Source organism: Lonchura striata, chromosome 3 (assembly GCF_046129695.1).
Source record: "Lonchura striata isolate bLonStr1 chromosome 3, bLonStr1.mat, whole genome shotgun sequence".
Classification (NCBI taxonomy): domain Eukaryota; kingdom Metazoa; phylum Chordata; class Aves; order Passeriformes; family Estrildidae; genus Lonchura; species Lonchura striata.
The window spans coordinates 9,535,649-9,556,677 of record NC_134605.1 but is presented as its reverse complement, the minus strand read 5'-3'; the positions used below and the strand labels follow the sequence as shown (position 1 = coordinate 9,556,677).

At 38.4% G+C, this 21,029-nt stretch overlaps 1 long non-coding RNA gene across 2 annotated transcripts in view; it reads right to left on the bottom strand.

Moving 5' to 3' along the window:
• The window catches only part of LOC116183362 (uncharacterized), a 106,920-nt gene that overhangs the window by 68,343 nt on the left and 17,548 nt on the right, over nucleotides 1-21,029 (bottom strand). For both annotated transcript variants that reach the window (XR_004147965.2, XR_013339574.1), the window contains exon 3: nucleotides 10,942-11,044. This is a non-coding gene — a long non-coding RNA (uncharacterized LOC116183362). The remainder of the gene's footprint in view (nucleotides 1-10,941; nucleotides 11,045-21,029) is intronic.

Below are 21,029 nucleotides of genomic sequence, written 5' to 3'. Positions count from 1 at the left end.
AGATAACATAGTATGCTTGAAGATGAAAGCTAGGAATTAGTTAAACCTGAAGATATCACCAAAACCTAGCAATTAGTGAAAAGCAAGTGAAATTATACTCAAACAAAATAGTACATTTTTGTGTTTAAATTCTAAGCAAATGAGGGGAAATCTTAATCTGATCAACTGTAATTGAGTATCTTCTCCCCACTCTAACCTTAGTACTTATCTTCATTGCCTACAGAGTACAGGTAAGATTTACATATGAACAAAGTGGAAAAAGCACCTTCATCCTTGAGAACCTAGAGAAATGCCACAAACCTGCCAGTTCCTGAAATGTACCCTCTTTTTCAAGATGGTCCATTGTATGAGCATGCAACCTGATAGCCCGTGGCTGCTATAAAATCTGTAGTCTTATTGGTGTCTATAGGTCACAACCTATAGACAAAGCACAGGCAGCTGCTCATGAAATTATAACCTAATGGGTGCACCCCAGCATACATTAGACCATGCGGAGAACACTCTGTCTTGTCTTGGTGGTCCTCAGCTGAAGACCCCATGACCTGTGAACCAGCCTTGGGTAGAAAACCTAGACTGTTGCTATGAATATGAAGCAGAAGACAAAAAACCTGTGAGGAAACTTGATCTTTTCATATGGTCACAGGCTTCACAGGCTGCTCACCAACCACCTAGCCTGAAGATGCCATGAGTGACCAAATCTGTTCTGGCAGGCTGGGACTTTATTTTTTTGCATAGCTAATCCTTTGTTTCCGTGAAGAGTTTAATATGAGCATTTGACAGCAAAGTCTGAGTGCAGCAATTAGTTTTGGTGTAAGTCTGTAATAGAGTCCAGTTGTGACAACACTAATTTTTTAGAAATAAAAATTATACTTTCCAAGAATATTCCACAATATTCTCTCAGAAGTTTACCTACACAAGCTAATTCATAATCTTACCTGGGAAAATATGTGCATAAATAAATAGATTTTAATATTTTTAAATGCCTTTTTTTAAAATATTTTGACTCTTCATCTAGGTAGTGCTATTCTAGAGCTGTCTTAAAGAGCTGTCTTAAAGATCCAAAGACCCTTTATGACTGGAGAATAATTAAGACAAAGAAACGACAGTAGAGTTGAAAAGCCAGCTTCCCTGTATGCTATAGAAATAATTGCATTCTGTGTAAACATATATGCAGTAGAAACTTGTTTACCTGAATGAACAGCAGTGAAACAGAAGAAGCAGTGACTGTCGCAGAGCAACAAGAGCTTGTGAGGCAAGAACTCCGGCCTCTTCAGAGGAGGTCTCTGTACTGCGTGAAACACTTCAGCAAGTACTTCGAGACGCGTTCAGGAGCGTGCAGAGGGGATGAGGACGGCTGAGCAGCGACGAGCCCCGACCGAGCAAACACCGAAATGCTCGGGAGGAGCCGCGCCGTGCCCAGGGCGCGATGGGCGCCAGGCCAGAGGCGGCCATGGCGCCGCTCCCGCGCGCTGCCCTGGGCGGCTCAGCCGCTGCTCTGCGCTGCCCGCCGGGCCGGGCCATGGAGATGCTTTGCCCTCCATTCCAGTGCTGCCAGCATCCTCCGTGACCTTCCCTCTGCCTTCCCGGCGCACGCTGACACATCCAGCCTAAATTTGCGTCTCGCATCACCTCAGGATGCTCGTGGCTAATTTCATTATTTTGGAGAGAAAATGCAAATGAAGCCAGACAGCTGGTGCTTTCCTCGTGGCCAGGAGTGATGGAGGGGCCCGAGGCCTACCTCATCAGAGGCTCTGGTGCCCGTCTGCGCAGACAGGGCCTGGCGGGAGGAGAGCGGGAGGCTGTGGGAGCAGCGGGAACAGATGGCAGGGAAGGGAGGAAGATGGAGAAGCGAGAGGGGCCGGAGCCGTTCGGAAGGAGAGGCAGTGTCAGCTACCTGTGGGCTGAGGCAGCCTCACAGGACAGTTCGGCATCTTGCTTCTAATTCGGCGGGGATATGAAAAGCAGTCGCCGGTCAGGGGCTGCGCAGCGGCCTTGGATTCAGGATATTTTAGGGTCTGCTTTAAACCAGCAAGGACCTCAGTTTGCTCCTAGCCCTGGCCAATTGACTGCTATCTCCTCCTGAAAACATCATAACTCTAAACCCAGCAGGTTCAGAGGTTGTTTTTTCAATAGTAGGCAAAGACTTAGAGACAAAATATATTCTCCAACACACAAAAAGTTGGAGAGATTTTGAGCTAGACCTCACAGCACACATGTGACTGAAGGAGAAATCTTAAATCAATTCCTCCAATTGTTCATGGGAGAAGGAAGGGAAAAAAAAATCATGCCTGTAAAAAAATCTGTCAGAACAGTCTGATAAAGCACCTATACAAGAGGCCTGCAAGAGCAATGCAGCTCAGCACAGACTGCCCAGTTTTTCTCAGCAGTTCAGCCCAGCTTGTACCAACACATTCCACAGAAATGTTCCCTGGCACCTAAAAAGGTAATGACACCGAGGGTATCTTAGTTGGTAGGAGTTTTTATGTTGTTATTTTATTATTCTTATTATTATTTTTAGTGAAGTTTCTTCTGGAGAGGTCTGAAAAATTCTTTCATTTGACATACCTGCAGGCAAATAGCAGGTGTAGAATTTTTTAATACATTAATTGGAGAAATAAGTGCTTTCCAGGGAGCAGATCCCTCCCACTCTCTTTCTCTCTCCTTCTAGGTGGTATAGGTAGAACAAAAGAATAGATTTGAAGAAAGAATAGATTTGAAAGAAAGAATAGATAAAAGAAAGAATAGATTTGAAGAAGTTAAATTGAATGAGTAGCATTTTCAAGCATTAACAAGGAGCTAGAAAAGGTAAGAAAACTAATTTCTTAAACATATATAGCCCTGTCCTCTGAACCATTTTAACAAATTAATTCCCAAGACTTAACATGTATCGTGTCATAAACCTCCCCAGCTACAAACCCCCTCTACATCAGTAACAGAGTTTTCTCTGATTCCTCTGTCTAATAATTACTCAGATCTGGCTAGAAACTGTAATAAAATACCAGTTGATTATAAAAGTAAGTCACTGATTCATTAGGTGAGTAACCAGGGGGTCACAATTATCACTGAAGTACATTCACAGATTTCAGAGAAGACTGATGCTCTCCACACAGACCTAATAACTGGTGTCTGCCACCAAAACTAATAACACAGGATTCAAGAGAGTTGGTTCCCAGTACTTTGAAGATACAGATCTGAAGTTAAACTGCTGCTGTAAATCTTGTGGCCACCAAGTTCAGGGATACACAGGCTTTAGATCCCATTCTGTGCAGGGTGCAAAGGGCTGTTGAGGGCTGTTGCCATGGAACAACTCCTTCCCTCCCTGTTCCCTTCATTGACATCCATACAAAGCCAGTCAGCTTTACACCCTCTTAATTTGTATTACTTGTCCATCTCTCCCATGTGAATATTCTTGGGGGGGGTTATGTGTATCCTGCAGTCCTCCAAGTTTCTTCTATCTCTTTCTACACAAGCTTATCCAATACTTTTCCTGCTTTCCTTCCTTCTGGGTAACAATGCTGACAGACACAAGGCCCCAGGACCCTGCCCACACTGTTTTCCTCTTAGATGCTGTGTCCCGTGTATGTAAAAGGCTTTTCCTATTCCTCTCCAAACTTTCCACTGTGTCCTTTTTTTTTTTCATACAAGGCTGCAGTAAATTTTCTCTCCTTCTCAGTCCCCATCCAAGTCTGCTGCCACCAGTTGTTCCACTCAGTTCCTCCCCTTAGTTCTCTCTGATTGTGACTGACAGCCCCTTCCCTCTTCTCCTGTCATCTTTCTTCCTGTCACACTGCAGCATCCACGATGAAGGATCAGCTGAACAGCAGCTGTGTTTCCCTGACTTAACATCTCTCATTTGGATGTATATTCTCATCTCACCTCCCTTAGTCTAGGGCTTGGGAGTTCTCTTTATCCTTGCCTAACTTTTGCAGAAATTTAGGTTGATTGTAAGTCACCACAGAAATTTTGTTCATGCCTTTCATATTTGCCAGTAGCTTGTCACACAGGCCCTTAGCCCAGTATGACAGAAAAAACCCAACTTTGTTATGTTTTCTGACATATAACTTCCTACACAGACTTTGGTTTCTCCCATTTGATATTATCAGTTGTTTTAGTGCATATCTTTGGCATTATCTTCTGCACAGCATAGATGGAAGACTGTGTCTAAGCCTGGAGATATTTATTGCATAACATCTCCATGATATAGATTTTCATGTCAATCTATATAAAGATAACTTTTGGATGGTATCTGCTCACTTCATATCCTGATTATTGCAACATTATTTTCTCTGTTGTGCCAGATTCATCACTTATGCTCACTTCCAGAATCTCTCCTCAAATTATCCATCATCTCTAGATAAGTGGAAAGCTGAGTCCCACATCTGATCAGTCTGAAATCCTGTTTTTCCTTACATACTCATATTACACTGTCTATATATTTCTCATTTGCAGCAAGAACAGAAACATGATAGATAGATTTTGGATGTATGTACACCATAAGCTCTCCTATGGGTTAAAAATTCTTTGTTTCTCAGACTGTATTTTCATTTTGCTTTGCCCATGTCCATATTTTGTCTCTGCTTGCTATATTGAGACTAAGATGCAAGAATTGGGAGAAGACTGTTTTAATCCATGCATTCATGGATTAATGGATTCACAGTTCTTAAGTAAAACCATCTCATACAAGCTATGTTAATGTAAAAATCAACACCAAAAGGTGAACTCAGAGAAATAAGCAATTTTGCTCATGCATCTGCTTGTTGATAGAAGGAAAATGTGGAAAATGTAAGAATCAGCCTCATTTATTGGGTGGGTCACCCTCCACCATCCTACTGACAAGTCCTTCGCATGAAACAGCTGCAAGTCTGCCTCAGAAAAGGAGTGGGATTTTACATCTCAGAGATAAGGGCTGTCTTTGACTGCCCTGTCCAGGAGCAATTATGAATTTCAATTCCACAGTCACTAAAAAAAGAGGAAGACTGACCAGCAAGCAGTCTAAGGAATATATCTGGCAGGACTTAGTTATTTCATAGTTACTGGCATGTTTAAATCTTGACAAACTGGAAACAGTTTTGGGCAGAAACATCAGCAGAGTGGTAAATACTGTGGGAACTCTTCTTGTAGACACAGGGGCATGTCAGCTCCAAGCAGGAATGAGCTGCATTAGCAATCTCTCTGTCAGCTCCCAGTGAGGCTGGGGCACAGCACAGCAAAGCCCTGTGCAAGAGACATTAGCTAAGGACTAAAACTTTTTTAATCTGATCTGCTCTACACTTCCAGCTGTGCAAATAACACTCACACAGGACCATGCTGACAGATTTCCACTGCTTCTTGTTCTGGAGATAGCTTAACAGACTTGCTGTGACTCTGCACAGCCCTGAGTTGCAATATGTAGCATAATAGGACACTGAAGATTACAGCTCCCTAAGGAGTTGAGAAATATTTATTTTTTTTCCAACAAAAGACTGCATAGCTACAAAATATTTTCTCTTTAAATGCCCTTGTTCAGGAATAGGGTCAAAGTCACACTTGATAATCAACCAGGATTTGAGATTGATTGAGAAAAAAAAATTATCTGTTAACATTCCTAAGATACATAGAAGCTTCTTTTGGGTTTTTTAAAGTCACAGAGACACTCCATTTGACCATCAGCATTTACCAAAACAGCAGCACAGACATGTCAAGTTCAACATGTTTTCATTCTGTGTTCCCAAGCTCAGCAGTTAGACTGTTCATTAATTTCCCTTTTCCCTCCACACACCGTCTGTGCACCTTATTTATATTCACCTGCCTGAAGAGGCACACCTGCATGGCAGTAGCTCCACATTACTGCTGCTAGACCCCATGCTTTAGTCCCTTCTAGGAGAACTCTTTCTGCCTAAGCCCTGACTTGCCTGAATCACACAATGGCTGCACCTCGTTTGGCTGACTTGAAATCTTCACCCAGCCCTGAGCTGTCTCTTCCAGTTCATCCAGCCCTGCTCATCATTTTACCTTCTGATTTCACAGATCTGTGTTTACATCAGGAAACAAACTATCCTGGCAGAGTCTTAGATAAAGCATGCTACCTGTGAAATAAAAAATGGTCCTTCTCTTGAATCACACATCTGTTGACAATTGATTTCAAATAATGTTTATTGCAGTCCCTCTCCTCCATGTCCACTCCATGGATATATGACAACATATGACAAAGGCAGTGCTAAACATGCTGTTTACCATACAAAGAGCCTTTTGTCTTGAAGAGAGAGAGGAAAAGAGGAACTGATTCAGAGATCTAGGCTCTTTTTCTGTCTCCTTGGAGTTTCAGTAGAAACTACAGGCTCTAAAAAGGTAGTTCTCCTTCAAGAAAAGCCAAGGTTCAGTTTCTCTGACACTATGTGTAGCCAAAACCTCAAAGGGAGAAGTCCAGCAGCCCCACCATTTTGGAGCAGGAGCACATGTCATAAAACTAGAAAAGAGAATGGGCTGATCGTGTATCTTCTGGTGTTTCTTAGCAGCAGCAGTCACTCCTGCTTGAGCCTGGGCTCAACTCCAGTTGGCAAGAATTCTTGTTAGCAAATTATTGGACTTGAATATCACCCAAACCTTCAAAGATCAGAATAGCATAACAATTCCTAAACATAATTTATTTTGTCAATAAGCCCCACCTTCAGAGAAGAGTCTGCAAACCATAGATGCAGCCGAAATGCACAAATGACAGTGTTTATTCATGTCAGCACTTTGGGATGCACAAGAAAAGAAGTACATCATACATCCATGGCTACAGCCCCCTGGGAGGAAACTGGAAGAATGCATCACATATGACTACCCTCTTTGTTAGACTGTTGGGTATTCAGAGGTGGGTAAGGCTATTCTCAGCCTTCCCAGTGGTATATGAAGACTGGTGAAAGCACACCAGGAGAGTAAACACTGTGTTGTTGTAGCCACATGTGTCCTGTGAGGTCTAGCTGGAAGTTCTGGCCTTTATACACTAGGAAACTTTGCAGATGAAATCCCCTAGTCAGTGAAGTAGAAATAAAAAAGGCCATTCTCTTAAACGAAATAAGTATTACTCCAGGCTCTGATATAGTAGTGTGCAATCAAAAGACTTCTTGAAATTGATGAAGTCCACAGTTTAAATTGTATAGGTCACAGAAAAAAAGAGTACTTGTTAAAGGGCTTACAGTTATGAACATGACCAGAGTGTTATGTTCTATATAATAATTTAAATTTTGTAATCGAATGATGAAAGAGTAAAGCAGCACCACATAGTGTTATCTGTCACAGGGTATTTGTGAAAAACAGAGAAAAAGTCCTTAAATACTTAGTTATTAAATAGCAGCTATAAGAATATGTTCTGCTTCCAGCTACAGAGAAGAAAATTTTTCCCATTTAGGCAAGAGTGAATATACTGCAGGCGCATGAGAGAAATCTAAATAGTAACTAATGCTATGTTAGTTCTGAGTTTTGTGACATTTATATTTTTATTTAAGGCAGAGATTGCATGTTCATTTCTATTTTAATTATTTATTTTGAGCTGTTTTTAAGGAGCTTGTGATACAGAGCACTGATTAATGCAGTGTGGTATTGACTTACCTACACAAGATTACTGTGTACTCCTCATCTGCCTACACAAGTAACCGGAGCAGAGAATTCAGACTATTTGAACACTTTTCTTCTCTAACTGCACACCACAATGTACGTACCATCTAGCAAAGAGTGAGCTAACTTTGCTATATGAGAAACCCCACAGACTTTGATTGAATCACTTGTATGCTAATCATTAAACCGTGTTTTAATACCTCGTTGTAAGGAGAGATCAGTTATCACCCTTCCTCATACATGGGGCTCAAAGAAAGGTAAATATAATGGAAGACAAGCATCTTAATTTACAAGACAATTAATTGGTTGTCACCTAAAGCAACTAAGAATTCCCAGTGTTAGACGCAAAATTTGTGTATCAAGGTATGCACACTGAATTCATCTACCTGTCCAGAGTCATAGTACATCAAGAGTCAAGACCGAGATGCTTTCCTACAGAGGAAAAAGGTTACTGACTTTGGACATAATTTTGTCTCCCCCGTCAGAGATCATTTTCACAGAGAAGCCAATGGTCTGCAGAGGGGAAAGGAGAACTTTGAGAACCTGGTGCTGTCTGAACTGATAACAGCACTGAAATACTGAAAAAGAGAGAATGGATGGGTGACATCAGTCACAGGAGGTGAAATAGTGAGGTCACTTTAGTCAGATGGATCATGGAGAGTAGATCTGCACTTTGTCCTTTGTCCTCTCCAAGGTATTATTCAAATATAATTGCTCTGTACCTTGTGTGGCAATTGCTAAGATTTTAAAAGTGGTGCTTTTGAACATTAGCTTAGGAGAAATTCTCCTGACCAATATGGACAGGTATTTCCATAAGGCATATTGTTATTTTAATCTCATGTAAATAGTGGCAATTGTGAATTATCCACTAGAGTAACTTTTTATTTTATTTTACACTTTATGCCCACTATACAGCTTATTTATGTGACAGCTTTGCTAACTATAGGTGACAGCTTTGCTAAGACTATATCTTCACAATATTAATTTTAGGATATTAAAAATGCTCCTTTAAGCAAGATTGTGCTTTCCCACTTTTGACAAAAGCACAGCTAGAAACAGACTCCTTCATGTCTGTAGAGCTTAGTACAAGCTCAGATACATTACAGTGGTTTCAATTTAATTTCCACTAAATTAATTTATCTCATGTTAAAATGTTGCTGGAACGTACTATAAGAGACTATTTAGACACTGTAAGGATTTGGCATTGCTTCCATAGAAGCAAATAACAAGACCTGAAAGCAACAGACCACTAATTAATTTCCCAAATGTACAGCATAGTAATGCTGAAAAATAAAATAACAGAGAAGAATAAAGAATAAGAGATAAGGTGTATCTTACCATATATATCAAGTCTTTCTTTGGAGATGAGGGATGATTCAATTGAAGGATTCAATAAAAGACTAAAATTTAAATGAATTTTAAAAACCATTTAAAATACATGTAGAAATACAAGATTTCATCCAGAAACCCCTCAAGCATTACTCTGTGTTCAGCAGATATAGCAACAAAACAATATGAATATCTATTTGAAATTAAATTTCTCTGAATTCCTTTCACCTCAACTCTGGTCTCTAAAAATCGTCATTCTGTTTTGACCGCTGTACAGAAACTGTGATTTGATATCTCATTCATAGCCCAGCTGTGCAGAAACTCTGTTTAGTGCAAAGCTTTGCAAAAAGGAAAAAAAAAATATCTTATTTGACCATGAACTTTAGATGATCTAGTTAGCGTTACTGTCAAGCATCCCGCGGTCTTTTTGAAAAGCAGGACTTGTCCATGTTGCCCTCTGGCCAACTTCAGTGGGATTGAAGCACTAGCGAGAGCCATCAAACTGCCTGACAGCTTGTCACCAGTGAGACTCCATTAATTTACACACATTTTCCACTGTTTGGCATTTACCATGATAACTCTTTTCTTTCCAAGCAGCTCCTGTTTGCATTTAACACTCGGGTTAATTTTCATCAGAGTTTAAATTTAGCCATCAGTTATTTCAGGGGAGCTGTCAGCCAACATATGGAGGAAAAAAAATCCTTCTGAATTTATAATAAAGTGGAATCTGTTGAATGTGAAACAAAAAGCAACTGCAATATACTGCAAGGCCCCGATGGGGGGACCAGGGTCAGCAAAGAATAGCAGAGTGGATTAGTTGTTCTATTCACCAGAGTGGCACCTGAGCACCTCAGGAGCTTCTTGATATATCAAAAAATGATGGAAAGACACAGTTCAATTTGTCCCCCTTTTATAAAGGATAATTAACCTGTCAGTCTTGCTACTTTAACAACTTCATTAAATTGGAGCAGAAATGGGTGCAGGGAGCCCCTGTCTTTTTCCAAAATGAGCACAGGGCACTTGTTTAAATCATTGAACAACCACCTTCTTTCATCTTCCTCTCCCTTAGAATAATGTGATGTTATTTTAGAGTTTTTTTAGGTGAAATTGAGCACCCTTCCTTAAAATATAGCACTAAGCTTGCTGTCACATGGCCAACACTAGGAATCATCTTAATTCAAAGGATGAAAATAATCAGGCATGTAAACCAGGAAAACTGCACCAGTTAAAGATGGTGCTTACAGGGTTGCTGTAACACTTCCAGTACACCATGGTCCTTCTCAAAGGTGAGATGACTTTCCCAGGTAAGAAGGAAAGAAACAAAGAAAGTCTCCCTTTCTTCTGGAAAATTGTTAACATTACAATTTGTGTTCTGAACTGGACAAAAGTGCCGTCTGTAAACTGGAAAGTCTGCAGGCAAGTTTATATTGAAAAGATGAAAAATCAAATTAATGTGTACACTTTTGGAACACGTATTTAGGATTTAATAAATAATAGTCCTTATAAATAATTAACTGAATACAGGCTAAGTTACTGGTCAGTCCAAAATCTTCATCTGGGATTTAAGTGTACTATACCATTCTGAAGGTGCATTTTTTGCACACTGTAATATTTTCCTCTCCAAAGCCATTTTATGTGCACAAAATATTTAAAGATATCAGAGGGAAGGAAATTATTTCCCAGAATATCAGCTTTCATAACAACAGGAAGAGTGAATACTCCCATATACTGCACTGTAATCTTGCATGTTAGAAGTCACACATTTTCTTGATCATTATTCAGAAAATCCTGTTGATATACAAAAAAAAAAGAAAGAAAAAACAAACCAAAGCAGACCCCCACCCCTTGTGACTAGTTCTATGCAAAGAATTTCATCAATTTTATCCAGAAAAAAAACCTTTATGTTACCTGGCCAAATCTTAAGATGAAAAGAATTATATATATTCACTTATTGCAGGGGTGACATGAATAAATAAATATTCCATGATCTAATTATATGTTGAAATGATACATTAATCAAGTTAAAATAATTACCTATTGTTGGCTTTTCCTTGCTCGCTTGTTTGGTTTTAAATGTTGATATTCATCCCACCACATAAATAAAACTCCATGGTCAATGAGAACAGAATTTCAGCACCTGAACAAACCAAAAGGAACATAATTGGAAGTTATTGCCACCACAAACTTCCTGTAAGAATAATAAAACTTACTCTATTTGTATGAATTATTTTTATGGAACATTTTGATATCTTTTAATCGTAAGTGACCTACTAAACAAATAATGGGATTACCCTCTAATTAATCTACAGACCCATAATTACATTTTCTTTTTAATATTAACATTCTATTTTTAGAATTGTATACAGATTTGTAACTAAATTTAGAAGTAATTTTGAATTTAGAATTTTAATTTTAGTTGTAAAATTCAGGCACAGAGACTGAATATATTAATATGCCAGGGCAGAATTATGTGCCACACTGGACTTTACCTATATAAATATGCACAACTGGTTTGCTGCACACATGAAAAAAGGCATAAAACAAATTAATTTAAAATATGGTATTATCATCCTCAGTCTGATGAAACAAACTAAATACCAGATAATCTGAAGTTGTGGGGAGTGTTCATCCACACAATAATATAAGAAAGTTCTTTGTATTTCAAGTAATGGAGAAGCTTAATTTCCTATTATTTTCTGATGTCTGTTCCTTAGTAAAAAAGCAGCTGAATACTGATAAATTGAAGACTGATTTTTAAACACTTCATAATCAGGAATCTATTTCGCAAAACATATGCTTGATGTACACTTTTAATTAAACACTTGTAATGCAAAACTTTCCAAACTGATAAAAGGCTAAATTTTTCCTTCAGTTATTTGCTAACTTTCCTGGTTTTATTTGTAACGTATTTTTAAAGAGATATCTGGTGGGTTTATAGCCTTCATTATATAGATAAAAGAAGTGCAGCCCCAAATTTAACATAGTAATTGATTTGGCATACTTTGTATCATTCCAACATAGACCACTGTCTACCTGCATTTGTAAACAGAAATTAAAAGCTTGATAGTCTCTTTTACAGTGTTCCTGGGAGAGTCAGAGTGAAATTCAAAATGGCAACTGCTCTTGCCACTGGTGGTTTTCCAACTTGTACACTGCCTCAAAAATTGGGGTTGCAGACATGGAATGTCATTATTTCACCAGAGCACTGACATCCCACTTTTTTATACAACTTGGCATGTTTGTTGGCTTTTTCTTTTAAAGAAAAGCCTAGGGCCAGAAAGAGAGGAAGAATCCTGTGTTCTGTTAGATGCACAAGCAGGGATAGCAGGAGAGGCATAGCAGTGAGGAAAGGAAATGGCTCAATTCTTTGTGAAATAATGTTAGAAGTGTTACAAAGGCAACAAAAGTGAAAGGCTGTCAGTCAAGGCTTATTGGACATCCACTAAAAGAAGAAGACAATAGGTGCAAAGTTTGAGAAGTGATTACATAGATCTTGCTCTGTATTTGAAGTATAGGGGAGAGCCCCATGGTAAGGTTCATGTAATGAAAATGTACCTATTTGGTGTCTATGTATTTAAAAAAGTATGGATATATGGAGGTGTGTATGTGCATGTATATATAAATCATTTTATATACAAATGACTGCCATTCTCTTTCATTCTCCAGCACTCTTTCTCTTTTACCTGCTCAGATGTTATGATTTCAGATACTTTATACTATTTTTTATATCATACTCTTACCCATTTATATTTCTGGTTTAAATTTTAGAGAAATATCTAAAAGATCTCCTATAAGAAAATACACTTATCAACGTAATTTAGTAATGTCAGATATTTTAGTGTTCACTAAAATAAGTGTTTATGAATGTATAAACTAGGGGAATTATGATTACTATGACTGGTAGTAGGAAAGCAAGAAAGTTCAGCTAGCTGTGGATAGAAAACCCACATGGATACCAGAATGGACCTTCATGTTTAGAGAAATGTTTAAATTGTCTTAGATTTAATAATTATAATTGATACACTTTAAAATCATGGGTCAGCTGTTCAGTAGCTGCAGTGTCTTTATAAAACACCAGAAAATTTTTACTTTAATGATAGTATTTAAATTGCAATTGGTTTGTTCCAGTCTTAAGTGAGAAATGCAATTAAAAAAGAGTGAGAAATGCAATTAAAAAATAATGAGAAATACAGCACTTGCTGTCCCACATTTTCAATGAGTATTAAGATTCACTAGTTGTCCCCATATAACCATATAAACCTGGCATCAAATTAACATGGGAGTGATTAGGAGTTGTATTAACATCCTAACAACAGGCCAAGTCAGTTTTAGGTCAAAATTGAAACTTCTTAGCTGATTTTATTTTTTATTGTGGTTTCAATGTCCCTCTTATCCCAATATCCTGCACTGCAATATAAGATAAAAATTTAGGAGTACTTGATGCAATTGGGCTTGCAGAACAGGATCTGGAATCACATCAATGCTTTGGCCATCATTCCTTCTCTGGAGAGAAGAAAAAATCCAATTTATTCTCTTCTGATCTAGAAGTAGCCAGATTGTTCCAGTGATGTTCTAAAATTCCAGCCCAGAGGAAAATTACTGGTACATCTCAGAAAACACAGTAGTGTGGGTATACTTGGTACTATTTCATCCTAGTTACATGAAAGTTTTTCATAAAGTCAATACTAACCTCAGTGATCTGACCTGATCCTCAGTGTAAATGACTCCTAACTCTAGTAAAATGCCAGGTTCAAATATTGATACCTTTTCTGTTTTAGAGCCCTCCCATGCTCATGCTGAAAATTTCTAAGCTCCTTCCTAAAGCTAGTTGCATCTGGTGAGCCATTCAGCAGAAACTCAGTCAAGTGTGATGGAATTATAAATCAGTAAGTTCAATACACAGAAGTGAGAAGATATTCAAGAGCTGTAAAAACTATCAAATCCATCCTTTTGCCATCACAATACCAAACTTAAAAATATTTTCTCCAGAATGGTTTTAAAAGACCTATTATATTATTTCCACCCCTTCACTTTTGCATATTTAGACTAAACTTTCTGCTTAATTGTTGCCTGTGATATTTAGACCAACTTTATCACACTATTGGGCTTTAATCCCTTTTTCTCCTGCTTTGGCTAGTGAACATGGCTACTGCTTGAAAGGTATTAATGGGATGAGACTAATGATGTTTTACATTAATGAGTCTCTCAGTCTGAGAGAGGCTTAATCCTGGAAGACACTGCAGAGGAGGGAAGAGACGGGTTCCTCTGGGCTTGCAGCATCAAAAAATCCACAGGAGTTATACTTGTTTTTTGTGAGGACCACATAATTTAGATAATGTATATGTAAGGCACCTCAAGGACTCCAGAATAGACAATGAAAAATGGATTTAGAGTAGTTGGTGAGTAAGATGCAGTGACAGATAAGAGAAGAAGGTGTAACAGCCTGTCTGTAGGCTTTGCTGTTTTCAGAGACTTTTGAGTTTGATTGGACAGTGCACCAGAACAAACACTTGAGAGAGCTGACAACTCCCCATTGTTTTGGAAAAGCACTATGAGCATTTTTGAAACAGATTTTTGACATAATCTTTTAAGGGTGTGAAGGGAAAATATTTTATTAGATTGTGGTCTTCTGACCCTCTTACTTTTAATGGGCATAGAGAAGTTAGAACTAATTATTTGGTAACTGTCAGATTTTTGTCCACCGTAGCATGAAATCCTGTTGTGATGAGCATGTGATAACTGACAAAAAATAATCATCTGCTATCAAGCCTGAGGTTCTGCAGCTGCAAAATAGAGCAGTCTCATGAAATGAGCAGTCCCATAAAATGTCAGTGATGCTACTCACTGGAGAAAGATTGCAGCATCACAACCTTACACAGCCATCTAAAGCAATAATGTGATGCTATAACAAAACAAAGTCGACAGTATAGATGAGAATGACAGCCACAGTATAAATCCAATCCCTTACTTCTGAAAATAAAACTGGCTTTCTCATTGATCTTCTTTTTGAACACATTAATGTTTGCTTTTATTATCTTGTGGATGTATATGCATGTACAGTACCTTTCCTAGTAAGCACTACAGAAGGGCCTTTTATATTTTTAAAGTATTAATTTTTTCATTTTGAATGCTATTTCAATTTTTGGAACTTTCATTTTTGCCAATATCTCTCCACAAATTCCAGTTTTTGGGGTGTGACACCTATTCTGGCACACGCAGTCTATTAATTATAATTAAGGAAAAGTAACTTTTTATTGACATGTCAATTCCTAACTACAGTGAAAATAAAACCTCTCCTTTCATAAAATAATTTTTCATTACAGATATTTTATTAAAAGTGTTGCTTGCAGATGTGATCTATTGTACATGGTAAAAAAAATTTAAAAAGCATCTGTATATTTATGCAGAAAAAAAGCATTTATGTCTCAAAATGCAGTTGGGATTCAACAGATATTTCAGTGACTGATGTATCTGCAAGTATGTAATAAGTGTCCTTTTGTCAGAAAGATGATTATAGGGAGACCAAAGCTTTATTGTCCAGCTAACCAAAATAAACAATTTCCCTCAAATGTAATTTTATCTGACTCTGTATCCTAATTTCAGATAGGCAAGATAAATACCTGGCTTTGGAACAATTCACTCAGCAGAGTTTTAGTGGATGGGAGGAGGGATGGAAGGAGTTTAGATAAACATGGGCCACTGACAAACATGGAAAGGTAGTGGTGATGTTTTGCTCACTGGTCATGTGATTAGAAGGAAACCACAATTCACTTCTCTTGCCCAGATTGCTGCAGAAGCCCATCCACTGAACTCTCTGACCTCCAGACTGAGCCTTTTGTCTCCTGTCTCGTAAATAAGAAAGTTTTCTGTGTACATAAGCAAGTTTTGGTGAGAAAGAAAGAGGAACCCATCCTAGATTTGTCTGGAACCCACTGACTATAAACTTGAAAAAGCCTGTTATCCTGCTTCAGTGACTTAAAAGTGCAGGAACGACCTCTCTGGGGGCTGACCTGCATGAGGCCGTCAAGATGATCCTACTACTTGCAAAATTCAGAGTTAATCTTTCAGGAGACTGAACTCTGGGTCTGTGTTCAACCAAGGAGACACAGCTGACTTGCCTTTGTTCAGATTTTTCTAGGGGTGGTCTGCTGCTAATACTCAGAAGGTAGTGGCTGTCTTAAATACTGATGGGAATGTCTGTTCAAATATTCATCACAGAATGAAGTTAGTGAGGCTAAATGACAATTGAAATTTTCAGCTCAGGTGCTTTGCTTGTAGCCACTTCCACCAACATACATCTTCAGGGTTAAGAGTCTATGACACGGGCCAAAATAAAATCATGAAACAGCTCTTCAGTGGTCAGAGATAACCTAGCAACGTATATTTTTAGAAGCTTTGGAACTGCAGGGGCAGACCCATCAAAAGTAATTTAACCCTTACTATCTGCTTTGTTATGTCAAACCTATCATCCTGCTTAGAAATGAGAATTTCTTCAGCTTTATACAGCTCAAGGAGCTCCTGAGCAGAGATCAAAACATTTTCAAGCTACTGATGAAGTGGAGCTTACTGCTGTGCTAGGTTCTTTGTATACCTAACATACTACATGTTTTTGAGGCAGGGAACATCTGGAAGGCTACTGTGTATTTGTACCCCAATTTATATGCAAAAAAACAATGAGCAACCTGATATAAGTGCAGAAGTTGAACCATTCTCTATCCCATGTAGTTGTGACGTGTTATTTCTTACAGATCATTAATAAACTCTGTCATTTGCATTAACCAAATCTTTTAGCTCCACTTAGGAGGGTGCTCAATGCTCAAAGCTATTTTCAGGTAATTCAGGATTAATTTCTATTTTGAAACACATTATGAAATTGGAAATCTATGTAGAAATATATGCCTTTGGAGAAGATAAAATCAAGCAACTCTAGATAGCTCTCCTGGGAATTACAGAGGCAGTAATTCAGATACAAAGGCTCTTCTAATTCCTGTATCCCAGTTGTGTTCAACAGATCAGCCTGTGTGGAGTGCTCTCTTTTTCAGAGAGCCCTCTTGTCTGGCTTCAGAAAACCACTGTAAAAATGGAATTTAGAGAAATGAATCTCCTATTAATCAACAGATCAAATACGTTTATTTCCTCTGCCAAAGTAAGTCTGTGAACTCTGTAATTATTTTTTTTTTGCTTGCAAAAAAGAGCTAACAGATCAATCTTGAGTTTCTTCACTGCACTTCTTGTATAAGAGTTAATACAAGACAGGCAATTTACAAAAAAATTACTATAACTTATTCTCTTGCTATTACATTTGCAAGCACTACAAGGCAATACATACTTGATGTATTTGCATTCCACTGCATCAGAGTTCTCTCTTCAGCAGCTGGAACCTGGATATTTATGCTGCGCACTGATTTTTTTAACTGTGAGTGCATCTAAATGTAAAGAGTTGAACATATTTTAATAGCATTCATAACTCTGTGAACATACAGTTACAGTTAACTGTGTGTGCACAGTTAAAATTATTAATACTATTAAAATTTATTCAACTCCTTATATTTAGATGCAAGCCTATTAAAAACCTACTCCTGACAAATGAAAGCTGTGTTCCAGGTAACCTGATGCTTCGTATTTCCCAATATTGTTGCTGTCTCCGTTTGCTGACAGAAGTAATCTACACACAATAGATTAAGTCACATATTTCAGTAACCACCTCTGTCTTTCCAAGTGAGCAACCCACTATGCTTGTGTATGGGGAGGCTCTGGGAAAGGCACCTGTGGTGAGGAATGAATATTCTAATGTTTCTGAACCTTTTGGTGAAGGTGAAGGGGGCTTGTTGAAAACATTGCTGTGAGCAGATGGACCCCTGAAACCATCTGCTATCGAAGCAACTAAATGTTCAATGATGCATTACGAAATTATTTAGCTCTCAAAGAGCCTGAAAGTAGTTAGTAATGATGGCATCTGTACTGAGAGCAAACAACCTATTTATATATGATCTATCACTTCATAAACCGTTTGGAGCCCATCTTTCCTTAAAGTAGCAGTAGCCTTGTCTATGTCCCAGAATAAAATATCAAGTTGTGTGCATGAACTTGCAAAATCCTATCTAATTTTTTTTTTCCTTCTTGTAAGAAACACATACCAGCTCTTTGCTGGTATATGCTGGAGTGCAAGCTTTTTTTTCAGTAGGAAAGATTGCACTGTATTCTAGAGCTGCTCTATCAGTGCACAAGCATAACAAGTACAAAAAAATCCCACAAAACAGTAATGTTTTAACTCAGGTTTAATCTAATAAGGATCTTATGTTTTTCTTTCCTATGAAGAATTTCATCCTATTTAGTTGTATTAGTAAAGTAATAGGTATTGAGAAATCAAGTCTTCTAAATATGAATTCATTTTCTTATCTACTTAGATGATTCTTATACATTATATAGTTACCATGGAAACTATTAAAACTTGTTTGTGTGGATTCAGTTATGTCCCATGTATGTAGTCAATTACTTACTAAATATATAAAGATATTATACATTGGATTATAGATGTTTTTGCACCTGAAAAGCACTGTATTTTTAATTATTATTTTGTTTCACAAATTTCAACAAGAAATGAGCTTTAGATGAAAATCTATTTCAGCTTAAGTGATATTAAATTACTTTTCTACTCCAGATAATCAGAACAGAGGAAGTTATTTCTTTTGTTCACTTTCTCTCAAAATTACTAAGCATACTTAGAAACTTGCTTAAAAATTGATTCATCTGAAAGCTCTTTCAGCTGTATTACAAACCTGGGTTTTAGTAAAATCTCTGTATATAAATATGAGAAAGTGCAGCTCCAAGTTTTAAGCAGAAATACCCATTAATACCAACAGTGACATATCAACATTAATATCAAACAGCTTTTCTGGTCCAATATCTTTGTTGAGGTTTTACAAGTTATTTTAATTCTTTATTTGGAAGCAACAGTGCTGATGCAGAAAGCAAAGAAGATTTTGCCCAGGGAAACACATCAGACTAATGTGTAAACTGTAATTAAGCAGACCTAATTGAAGAGATATGTGGAATAAATAAATAGACTCCACAACTTGGGGTAGTTATGAAGTGGGTATGTACTGTCAGTGCCTGGCACAGGTGAAATATCTCTCTGAAAACTTGTGCTCCAAGCCTCAGTCTGACCCACACCTTTATTCACAAAGGTGTTCCACATGCAATACATTACACAGTTTTTCCATGCCTGTCCTTGCCTCTCATGCTAAATAGGTCCACGCCCTTCTGGGCACCCGTGGTTTGCCGTGGTGGTCCTGTGGGGGTCTCTCAGGGTCCTCTGAGGCTGAAGAATTTGGTCTTCCTCATGATTAAACTTTTTAACTTTTCTCCTTTGTGTGCGTGCTTGTAGTCCTTTGATGCTTATATGAGTACGTCTGTCAGTACTGATAGGTTTGGAGACCCTTTATCTGGGCTCTTTGCATCCCTAGGCATTGTTCTTTGTGCAAGAAGCTTCAGAAATTTGCATTTTCCTATGCCCGTTTTACCATGGCAGAGGTTTCTTAAGTAAAAGGTTAAAATTCAACACATAACTCTACAAGCTAAAATATAAGTTTTTAATTCATTTTGTTAACTTAAGTGAACTCTAAAAATCTCTATTTCATGATCAGGCCTAACTTGGGCATGGGCAAGTCCCTTCATAAGAATGGACTGCCCCATTCCCAAAATCTTCACTGGAGCAAAATTTGTTCCCCTGCAGAGGAAAATACACATTGCTAATCTCTGAAAATTGAGGAACAGTCAGCTAGATATCACTGGCTATCCTGAGCTGCATTCCCATTTCTTGCTCATTTAGTCTTCCTCAGAGACTGCTCCATCCTCCCAGCTCAGAGCAGCTCCTACTGCAACCACCACCTCCCCTGGGATGCTTTCCAGCCTCAGGATGGCACTGCCTAGACTGCAAGCTAGTCTCTAGCAGAGATCCCATAATCTGAGCAATTTGGAGCTTTGCAGTGATAGTCCATGTAAGTGCTATGGAGAGGCAGAGCAGCTCCCATCCACTCCTGTGCCACACCTTCTTCGTAGAGACTGCACACAGACTGTTCAGGATCCAGCTGTGAATAAAGCCTTTGCCATGTGCTTACACTCCCAGAAACCAGTTAATCTGTGTATATTTAACAATCAAACCTTGCTCAGAGCAATATAGTCCTAAATCACTTTAATTTTTGGGGGAAACAAATACTTCAGTCCCGAATATTTTGTCATGGGTCACTGCAAGCTTAAATTGACTATATTTTTCTGTGTCCTATCAGTTAAGCTTCAGTTTAGCAAATTAACATATAGCAAAGATGTTATTAAACTGTTAAAATGTTGAAAGTTGTTACAAACTTAATGTGACACAGCATAAATTTATTCCTTACAGGCTTTGGAAATGTGAGCATGTGGGAAAGGGAAGATAGGACCAAATATCTGCTTTAAATCAAACCTTTTTCATAGAATTAAACTGTGAAGATTTGCAGGAGTCTAAGTGTTTGGTGGAATACTCTCCTGTTCTTCTCTACAGACTTTAGGTCTACTTGACAGAGGCTGCAATGAGAGTAGGACTGAAAGAAAAATTGCCCCCCTGATAGCTACACACACCACAAAAATTAGAGGACTGAAACAAAGGGCTGGAGGGTCTGGCTGACACGCTCTATCCCTTTCCTCCCTACCACCTGTCAATCAACCACCAGTCAATCACAGAAATCCACAATCAGCCACTTAATGACAGCCAGATGGCATCTACTTCTCATGAACTGTACTCCTGAAGTCATACTTGCTCCCTGTAACTAGCAGCATTTCCCATCCCGGTAATAATGAGGTGTTTTTTGTATTCAGACACAGCCGTGGTGCCTCACACCTCTGACAGGACAGCCCTGTGAGCAGAATACCTGCTCTGCCACACACCTTGTTTTGCTTTGGAGAAAGAATCAATGCTGCTTCATCCCTCAAGCTTTGATCAGGGACAGGCTTGCTGGTTTGTGAATAAGAATTGAGAATAACCTGGAAATTTTAGCTGGTGTTCATTCTGACTCCCTTGTTTCTCTGCAGTCCTGACACAGGGAAGGAGTCCATGTGGAGACCAACGTGATCTTCTTCACATCGGT